Raw genomic sequence first — 9,764 nt, 5'->3', positions numbered from 1 at the left:
CCCGACCATAGGAGCCCCATTGCTTGATCGTTTTTAGCGGCCGAGTTGTGTCTAGAAAAATGTTTTGAGTCATTTAGGATTTATATATCGGAGAGTTTAGGAATTCTTTTTACTCCCCAGTCTCCTCATCGCTCTGGTAAGGCATCCTGACATAGAGTTTTGACTCTTCTCTTCTCAAATTTCACTAAAAAAATTTAGGATCACGCGGGTATCTTGGAATCGTTCTGATGGTTTTGTGACGAGAACATTGTTCTTGGTGCCTCCTGTCATTAGGGGTTGTGGCAGTGTCCCGGGGAGTTGAGCTCCGAGGTGTTGTCGTCACAATTTTATCGTTGCAGTTCTGGAATACCTGAGTTTAGTTTCGCCGACATCGAAAATCTCTTTTATGCAGTTGTTGGTGAGATAACCTCGACGCCACCCAGTACTGGGGCGGGAGTTCGGGAGTATTGCCATAACTCGTATAACGGATGCTTTTTGAAGGTTGAGGTAGATGATTTCCGAAGGTTTCTTGGTTATGTGTTGAAGGATGGATACAGCTGGATGTAGGATTTGCTAGTTTTGGGTGAGATATTATGCTTCCCCTGTATCCCCAACACCTGATTGCATAACCGGAAAGTTTCGGGAGTTTATAAGTGGGAATTCAAGTAGCTCTTAGGATATCTTTCCGACAGATGTATGATATGAAATTGGGGTTCGACGTCTAGTGGTCCGCCTATTCACGGTTGGTTTTACAGTGGTCTCATTGTGTCTTAAAGAGTCCTTGGCTATGCCGACTCGGGGATGCTTCGTATGTCATGTGCACTGCCTTGTACATGATGGTGTTGTACGATCTAGCCCGTGTAGGCCCCACCACGAAAACTTCGGACGAAATCTCTATCATATGTTTGTTCCGGCTTATTTTGCAAGCCAATCCTTTGTTTTGTTTTGAGTTGTGGTATTCGAGTTGCTTCGAAGTCAAATGTTGATTCCATACCTTCCCTAAGCGGTGGTATCATACTCCGATGTGAACACTAATCCTTCATGATAATCGAGATTGCCATGGCAATCCTTTTTCAACCGGCGTGTTTTCTCTTCAAGTGGATCCGATCATTTCAACATTCGCAAGATCTAGTATCAGTTCTTCTCAACGGTGTTTGTTTCATCCGTCTCCAAGTTGCCTTTGTTTTCACGCCCACCCACCCTTTTTCCTCAAGGACTCGGATTTCTTAATCAAGTATCCTTTTATTCTTGTGAAGTCTCTTCATTCTTTTCTTTCAATGTTCGTATCCAGTGATTCTCATGAAGATTCTAACGAAGCTTCAAGTTCGTCACTCTTCACTCATTTTCTTCTCCGGTGGATTTAATTCAAGATTTGGTATTGATCATACTCCTTTTCTTTTTGCCCAATGCTTATTTATGTCGGTGCACCTCTTAATCTTCCCCGCTTGCTATTCTTTTGTTCCGAAGTGCTAAAGATATCTCAGAAGATTCGTGTTTCCACTCTTAATCCGTTCAAGTTATTTTGAGGATGTTATCTCATTCAAGCCATTTAATTCAACCAATGCAACCTCTCCTTTAATCATTTCAACGGTGTTTCTTTTGAGTGGGCCCCAACCCACAGGTCTTTTCCCAGGATCTTACCTGACTCTTCTTATTCTCCCAGAGTTAATCTCAAATTCATTTCAAAGTTTGACGTAAGAATGAGTTATCATCAGTCAAATGCCTTTCTCCAAGATCTTTCCAATTCTTTTCATCATTGACTCAACCTTTCCATTTTCCATTCCAGAGTATCTCAACAATTTTGTGGTCTCTCGTCGTCATTCTCAGATTTTGAAGACCGAAGAAGAATTTTTCCTCCATATCTTGCTCCATTCTCTCCAAGATTCACGGTGCTAGCTTTATGCCATTCTCTCTTAATTGTTTTCGGTTGTGAGAATTCTTTACACCCTTCCGGAGCAATTCAAGAGTCTTCTCAGTTTGTTTATCCGGAGCCCATCATCTAAGATTTATTAATTCTAGATTTCAGCTCTCACCCTCCTAATTTTATCGGTGCATCGATCAAATATCCTCTAATCAGTGCATGATCTCTTCGTTCTCATGTATCTAGATTGTCTCAAGTATCTTCCTTCATTTCACAATTCTTGCCAGGTGATTCATCCCTTTACTTTGTTCTTTTCAATTCTTACGGTGGTTTGTTCGAGAGTTTTCTTCCTTCGTGTATCATATCTATGCATTCGTGCTTTTCAAATTCTACCGGTGGATCATTGAAGACCTTCTCAGGTTTGCGCTATATCTATCTTAATCCTTTCTACGAGAATAAGCCATATGCGATCCGTTTCTTGTCATCAATTTAAATTGGTGAAGGATAAGCATAATGTAATTCTTATTCTTGTTTCATCCAAGAGATTAATTCCTTATTCCAGAGGTTCACCAAATTCTCGGTTTCACTTGTTTCCATCTTTTCTTTCCTAGAGTTCCAAGCTCTAATTATCACGGAGATCCATCTAAATCATTGCAAGGATTCACCTTGTGTTTTCAATTTCTCTTTCTTTTGTTATCGGAGTTCTTCATGGAGGCTCGACATGGTGTTTCATCAAGGAATTAATTCCTTCTCAAAGTTTTCATCGAGATTCATTTCTAGGGAGCTCAAGCATTCTTCATCTTGCAATCCGGAGTGCAATTTCTTTCTACTGTATCTTTGGAGGTGGTATTATGCCATTCTTGATAATTTGAGTTCATGTGTCATGATTCACATGTTATTAAGAATAAGGCATTTTAAATCCATCAATCTCTTCTTTGGAGTTATCTTGGGTTATATTTCACCTAAAGCCTTCCCTAAGGTTTGTTGCTATCTATGGTGCTTATAAAGGACCCAAGTTCTTCTTTATCCTCCTGGTGAAATACTTTCTCGTCTCCTTGTTCATACCAATCCAATTCTTTTCCCGTGAGTGGCAGGATTGTCAACTCATAATTTGAGATGTATTCCATAAGACCATATCAAGCTTATCTTTTCGTTGTTGATAATCTAACAACTCCGTTCTAGCATTGGTTGTAAGCGTGCGCTGCCAAGATCTTGGTTTCTACTTCGTTCATTCCATTCCATTCTTCATTTTGTTCCGGAGGCTTTGTGATGTTGCTCTCGTCAACCCATCTTTTCGTTTTGTCAGGATCGTGTTCTTTTCTTGGTTTATCCATTTAACCGGAGTGTTGTGTCCGTTTGCTCAAGCTTTTTCATTTTATCAAGTCTTTCATCTCTTTTCAACCAGAATGCTACCCGAATCGGTTCTTTCTTATTCCTCTTTCTTTACTGAGTGCTTTCAACTTTGTTCTTCTTCGTTGCATTCTTTCTTCCAATTTGTTCAACCTCTAAAGGTTCGTGGTTTCACTCGTTTGTCAAAGAAGCAACTTAGTTTTTACCGCTTATCTTCCTTTTCCGTTGTCCCTCCGGTGCCATTCTAGATCTCGGGACGAGATCCTCTCGTAGTGGTGGAGTGTTGTGACGCCCCAAGACCGATGTGCCAGGTGTCTTCCAGTTATTCGCTGTTGTTGCCATGTCATTTGCTTGTGTGTTGCATCTTGCCATGTCATCATGTGCATTGCATCTTCATGTTTTCAAAACCTGCATCCGTCCGGGTTCCCCCAGTGCCATCCGTTGTCCGTTCTGAGCCCAGACACACTTGCACACGCCTGCGGCATGTCTGAAATAGTATTTTATAAGTGGCCGGAAAATGTTCTCGAAATGGGATGAGAGTTGGCGTGTGGTCTTATTTTAGTGTAGGTAGACTGCCTGTCAAATTTCATCACGTTCGGAGCTCGTTTGATAGCCCAACCGTTAAACTATAGCGGCAATAGTAGCCGGTCTAACGTCGGACGTTTTCGGTCTCCGGAACAGTCGCAGGGCCTCTCTTCTCTTCTTTCAGCCTGAGACCTTCTGCACAGTCCACTACTCACCGTCAGACCCTACCTAACCTCTCTCGTTTGCCCGCGGCCAATCCTCGCGCGCGCGTCCGAAAGCTGTCCCGAACCCGACTCAGACTGTCGCCACCGTTGTGTCCGGATCATCCCCAAACATCTACAAAATGTCTCCGTTTTCTTATTTGGGCTCCCTAACTATTTTATTCGCGATCGTTCGATTTCGATCGGAGGGACGATATACCCCTTAGTCTAACCCAGCTACTATATATAGCTAGTCTAACCCTAGACCAAAACCCTATTTTCTAGGGATCCTCCCTGTCCAATCCCCGCCACCAGCATCTCCCACCTCGGGATCCATCTCCACCCAATCCAACCACGTCTCCATTTCCATGCCCGCCCAATCACTGCAAAGCCGAAGCCCCCTGCCTTCCCGATCCACCCACCGAGCCAACCAGCACCGCCCAGGCCTGTACGGTTGCTGGCCCGCACTCTCTGCTCCCTCGCTCTTGATTGGATCGAGGGGAGGAGCCCCTCGACCCCGACCACGCCATCTGGTCCTTCCCGCCGGCTCGCCGGAGTCGCTGCCGGTGACCACCTCGGATCAGGCGACCCCGCGCTCTCCTCGTCCTTCTTCCCTGCCATCTGCTGCCGCCCCAGGTCATCAGTGCCGCCGTTCCGCCCTCGATTCCTCTCTGCTCCCTCACCCTCATGAGCTTCCTCTCTCTCTCTCTCTCCCGCAAGATTGTCCCGTCGCCGCCCTGGAAGCTCCAGCGACCCCCACATCACCAGATCTGGCGGATCCCGGCCTTCTTCGCCCGTTCCAGGTCCTCCTCCGCGCCTCCCCGTTGGCGAGCTGCCGTCGTCCGCCGCCACTGTTGCGTCCTCCTCCCTGCTCGTGCGGAGGCACGAGGACGACAAGCAGGAACTACTCGCTCCGCTCTTAGGCCCCGTCGTGGGCCAGATCCATCCAAGGCCCAGGAGCCCCTTGTTAGGCCTCTTTTCCACCGAACGGGCCTTGGCCCATGTGAGCAGCGCCCAGCCCCTATCATGTGTTTGTTGGGCTAGGTAGTTTCAGCCAGTGGACGTGTTTTTTTCCTGGACGAATTTAATCATTTTTCCAGAGATTATAGTTTTACAGAAAAGCCCCTAAACTTCATGCATTTAATATCTCCACAACCGTGCATCGGATTAAAACAACTTATATATATATAAAATGCCTAGAATTTTGTGTAGTTTCATATTATGCCACTTTTATCCATGTTTGACATGCTTAAAATGATATTTGTTTAAATTTGCTCCTATGTCATGCTAAAATGCTTTAATTCATAACTAAATAACTGTAACTCGGAATTTAATAATCTTTATATGTAAATGGGGTAGAAAAATGCCTAGTTTAACATGGTGTACTTGTTTTGCATGCCTAATGACTCAAAAATTATGTTTAGGGCAGAACAGTACCAAACCTAAAATGTGCACATGAGGAGTTTCCGGAATTGTTGTTTTGTTGTTCCGGCCTCATTTAACCTTGCCTAGATTAGATAGTTTTATTGTGCTTCACCCTCTTGCCATGCTAACAACATTTAATTTTGTTGAGTACATAAACGAGAGAGAACTAAACAAGGCATGTGGTGTTCCGTCGATATGCAACTCGTTGCATATTGAGCTCCACTTAATTTGTAGGATTGTTTGTGCACTTTGCCATGCCATGCTTCATTAAACCAGACATGTATCATACTTGTTTGCGCATCGTGCCATGTTGATGTGTTGGTTGTTTACTATGTTGTGTGCTTCTTTCCGATGTTGCTTCTTCGGGTTGGTTCCGTTAACGTCGCATTCGTGAGGATCCGTTCGACTTCGTTCGTTTGTCTTCTTCATGGACTCGTTCTTCTTCCTTGCAGGATTTCAGGCAAGATGACCATACCCTCGAAATCACTTCTATCTTTGCTTGCTAGTTGCTCGCTCTTTTGCTATGCCTATGCTGCGATACCTACCACTTGCTTATCATGCCTCCCATATTGTTGAGCCAAGCCTCTAACCCACCTTGTCCTAGCAAACCGTTGTTTGGCTATGTTACCGCTTTGCTCAGCCCCTCTTATAGCGTTGTTAGTTGCAGGTGAAGTTTGAAGTTTGTTCCTTGTTGGAACATGGAGATGTTGTTCCTTGTTGGAACATGTTTACTTGTTGGGATATCACAATACCTCTTATCTAATTAATGCATCTATATATTTGGTAAAGGGTGGAAGGCTCGGCCTTAAGCTTGGTGTTTTGTTCCACTCTTGCCGCCCTAGTTTCCGTCATATCAGTGTTATGTTCCCGGATTTTGCGTTCCTTACGCGGTTGGGTAATTATGGGAACCCCTTGACAGTTCGCCTTGAGTAAAACTCCTCGAGCAATGCCCAACATTGGTTTCACCATTCGCCACCTACCCATTTTCTTTCCCTTGGGTTCTGCAGACTCAAGGGTCATCATTATTTTAACCCCCCTGGGCCAGTGCTCCTCTGAGTGTTGGTCCAACCTGTCAGCTGCCGGTAGCCACCAGGGGCAACTCTGGGCTGGCCTACCCGTACCTAGGACAATCTGAGTGTGCCCTAAGAAAGAGATATGTGCAGCTCCTATCAGGATTTGTCGACACATTCGGGCGGTGTTGCTGGTTTAGTTTTACCTTGTCGAAATGTCTTGTAACCGGGATTCCGAGTCTGATCGGGTCTTCCCGCTAGAAGGAATATCCTTCGTTGACCGTGAGAGCTTGTCATGGGCTAAGTTGGGACTCCCCTACAGGGTTTTGAATTTTCGAAAGCCATTCCCGCGGTTATGGGCAGATGGGAATTTGTTAATGTCCGGTTGTAGAAAACCTGAAGTTGACCTTAATTAAAATATATCAACCGCGTGTGTTACCGTGATGGTCTCTTTCCGGCGGAGTCCGGGAAGTGAACACGGTGTTGGAGTTATGCTTGACGTAGGTTGTTTTAGGATTACTTCTTGATCATACTTTTATCGATCGTGCTTTGCCTTCTCTTCTCGCTCTCATTTGTGTATGTTAGCCACCATATATGCTAGTCGCTTGCTGCAGCTCCACCTCATACCTTTACCTTACCCATAAGCTTAAATAGTCTTGATCGCGAGGGTGCGAGATTGCTGAGTCCCCGTGGCTCACAGATACTTCCAAAACCAATTTGCAGGTGCCGTTGAGTCCGTGCAGATGACGCAACCAAGCTCAGGAGGAGCTCGATGAAGATCTTGTCCTTTGTGTTGTTTCGTTCTAGTTGATCAGTAGTGGAGCCCAGTTGGGGTCGATCGGGGACCTTGTCGCCTTTGGGGTTCATCTTTTATTTTGGTTCCATAGTCGAACCTTGATTGTATTTGGATGATGTAATGCTTTATTCATGTACTTGTGTGAAGTGGCAATTGTAAGCCAGCTATGTATCTCTTTCCCTTATGTATTACATGGGTTGTGTGAAGATTACCTCACTTGCGACATTGCTTTCAATGTGGTTATGCCTCTAAGTCGTGCTTCGACACGTGGGAGATATAGCCGCATCGAGGGCGTTTCGTCGGTCAAGGACCGTAGGGGAGGTAACTCCACTGCCCACTGTCGTCGGGTCGGCGGTGAGAGGGAGACCGGGGCAGGAGGCCTCTGGTCGTTCCTCTCCTGTGGTGGATACGTCGACCTCTCCTACGGCGTCGGTTCGCGCTGAGGGTGGGATTTCCCTTGATCTGCCGCAGGGGTTGGGGCTGCCGGCGCCATCTGGCCTGGGCGCTTCGCCCGCCGGCCTGGCAGCTCATCCCGGTGAGGGGAAGGGGGGCAGGCGGTCCCTCTTCTACCTTCCCCGGCCATTCCGGCCCCGTCGGCCACCAAACCGCAGCCCTGCGTCCGGCCGGCCGGCATGCTGCCGCCACCTCCTGCCGCGCTCCCCGCGGGCTCCGTGCAGCGCATCATCCCGCCGCCATCCCCGTTCCCTACTCAGTTAGATCTGGATCGGGATCCAGCGCCGCCGCCAACGCTGGCTTGCCCTGCCGTGTCCGTGATGCTCCCCGTGTCCAAGACCTTAGCTGCTAAGACGACACCACCGGCTCCCGCTCCAACGACACCGCTGGCTCTCGCTCGGTCGTCCCTGGCTACCGCCGCCGTCGAGCTGGCCGCGGCTGCACTCGCCTTCCGCAAGGCCGATCCGACCGTAGGTGGTCATCTGGCCCATGGTTGTTGTCTGCCAAGGACCGTGAAGACGAGCGCTACAGCGCGCCTGCCCGTCGTCCATGCTACCATGGCCGGCGCGTCCGTTCAGGATCTGCACCTTCAGTCGGCCCTGCAATGTGGTTGTCCAACTCCGGCGGCTCATGCTCTTCTCCAGTGCACTCTGCCCGTTCAAGATCGGGAGAATCGTGGTCCTGCTGGGCCGACAGTGACCTCTCCGATCCTGCAGGCCACCACCACCGCTCCCCCTGCCAGCAACTCCGCCGACCAGTTGTCGCCGCCTCCGGCATCGACTCCTGCACCCCTGTCGACGGCTATGCTGACTGAGTACACTGCTCCCCGAACATCGTTGTCGTTGCCGCTGGCATCAGGCGACTCTGCAAGCATGTCTTGCACCATCCCAGTCACTTCTCCCGTGCATTCGGCTTGGGGAGATTGGCTTGGATGCTTCCGCAAGGAGAAGTCTCAAGCTGCTCTCATGTGTTGTGCGCCGGCACCTCATGAAGATTCATTTGGGGACTGGCACCTCGTCAAGGGGCGCCGTCATTCACCATCTTCAACAAACTTCCGGCGTCCCGCTTCTAATGCACAACCGACTCCTCCGGCGTGGCTGAGGGACCGATGCTTTCGGTCCCTCTGCAGAGGTCATCATGCCCGCTCTTGTAGGGACCCAGTTCGGTCCAGGAACTGCCTTCGCTTTGGCCACATTGCTCGCTTTTGCCGCACAAAACAACCCAGGGACCAGACTACGCCGCTAAGTCATGTTACTCCACTGAATCCACCAATGTCTGCTCCTGCCAACGATGCTACCCCGATGTTTGCTCCTGCCAACGATGCTACCCCGACAGATGTACCGCAACAGTTGGTCCTCATGGAGCAGGTTGTGCTGCTCCGCACTGAGCTGCAAGACTGCTTGGCGAGAGTTGGGAGTGTTTTGGCAAATGCAGAGGACCAACTGTTGCGGTACATCTGTCGGGGTAGCATCGTTGGCAGGAGCAAACATCGGGGTAGCATCGTTGGTGCCTGTTATGTCCCTGATGCCCAAGATCCATGTTAATTCGGCCGATGAGGAAGCTGGCATGTATGGAGATCTCTCCCCTCGCAGTGCATCCTGCCCATCGCCGTTGCCTATCGTGCCGATTACTTCTGGAAGTGAAGCTGTTATCGAGGTCGTGGCTCCGGTGCTTCAGATTATGCCTGAGCTGCAAAAGCTTTGTGGGGAGCCCACTTCGCCTATTTCGATGGTGCTTCCTATGGAGATGGAGTCGCTTGGAGGGGCCTTGACGATGCCGACCTCGACCTCACCACCGTCGTTGGAGCACAGTCAGCCACTCGCCTTTGTGGACCATGGAGGGTTGGATGTTGCTATTGCTCTCTCACCTGTGGCTGTTGGCCAGGTGCCGTCTGTGGGTGTAGGTGCTTTGGCACCTAATTCTGAGGCGGTAAAGTCCATCCGGCCGCCCATCTTTGACCGTGATGGTATGTTGGCACATATTGACGAGTTGGTCTTCGTGAAAAAGCTCGGCGGCTTGCTCACCCGTTTGGAGGCAGTTAGTCCTGGATCTGGCAAGGCGATTGCTTGCCTCGTAGCGGAGGAGGCTTCTACGGGCAAAATCAAGCAGGTGAAGAAGGCTCTCAGGAGCATAGGCAAGAAGAGTGGCGTCACTGGTAAGGCGTC

Source organism: Triticum aestivum, chromosome 2A (assembly GCF_018294505.1).
Source record: "Triticum aestivum cultivar Chinese Spring chromosome 2A, IWGSC CS RefSeq v2.1, whole genome shotgun sequence".
In the NCBI taxonomy this organism is placed as follows: Eukaryota; Viridiplantae; Streptophyta; class Magnoliopsida; order Poales; family Poaceae; genus Triticum; species Triticum aestivum.
Note: the sequence above shows the minus strand (reverse complement) of the source record.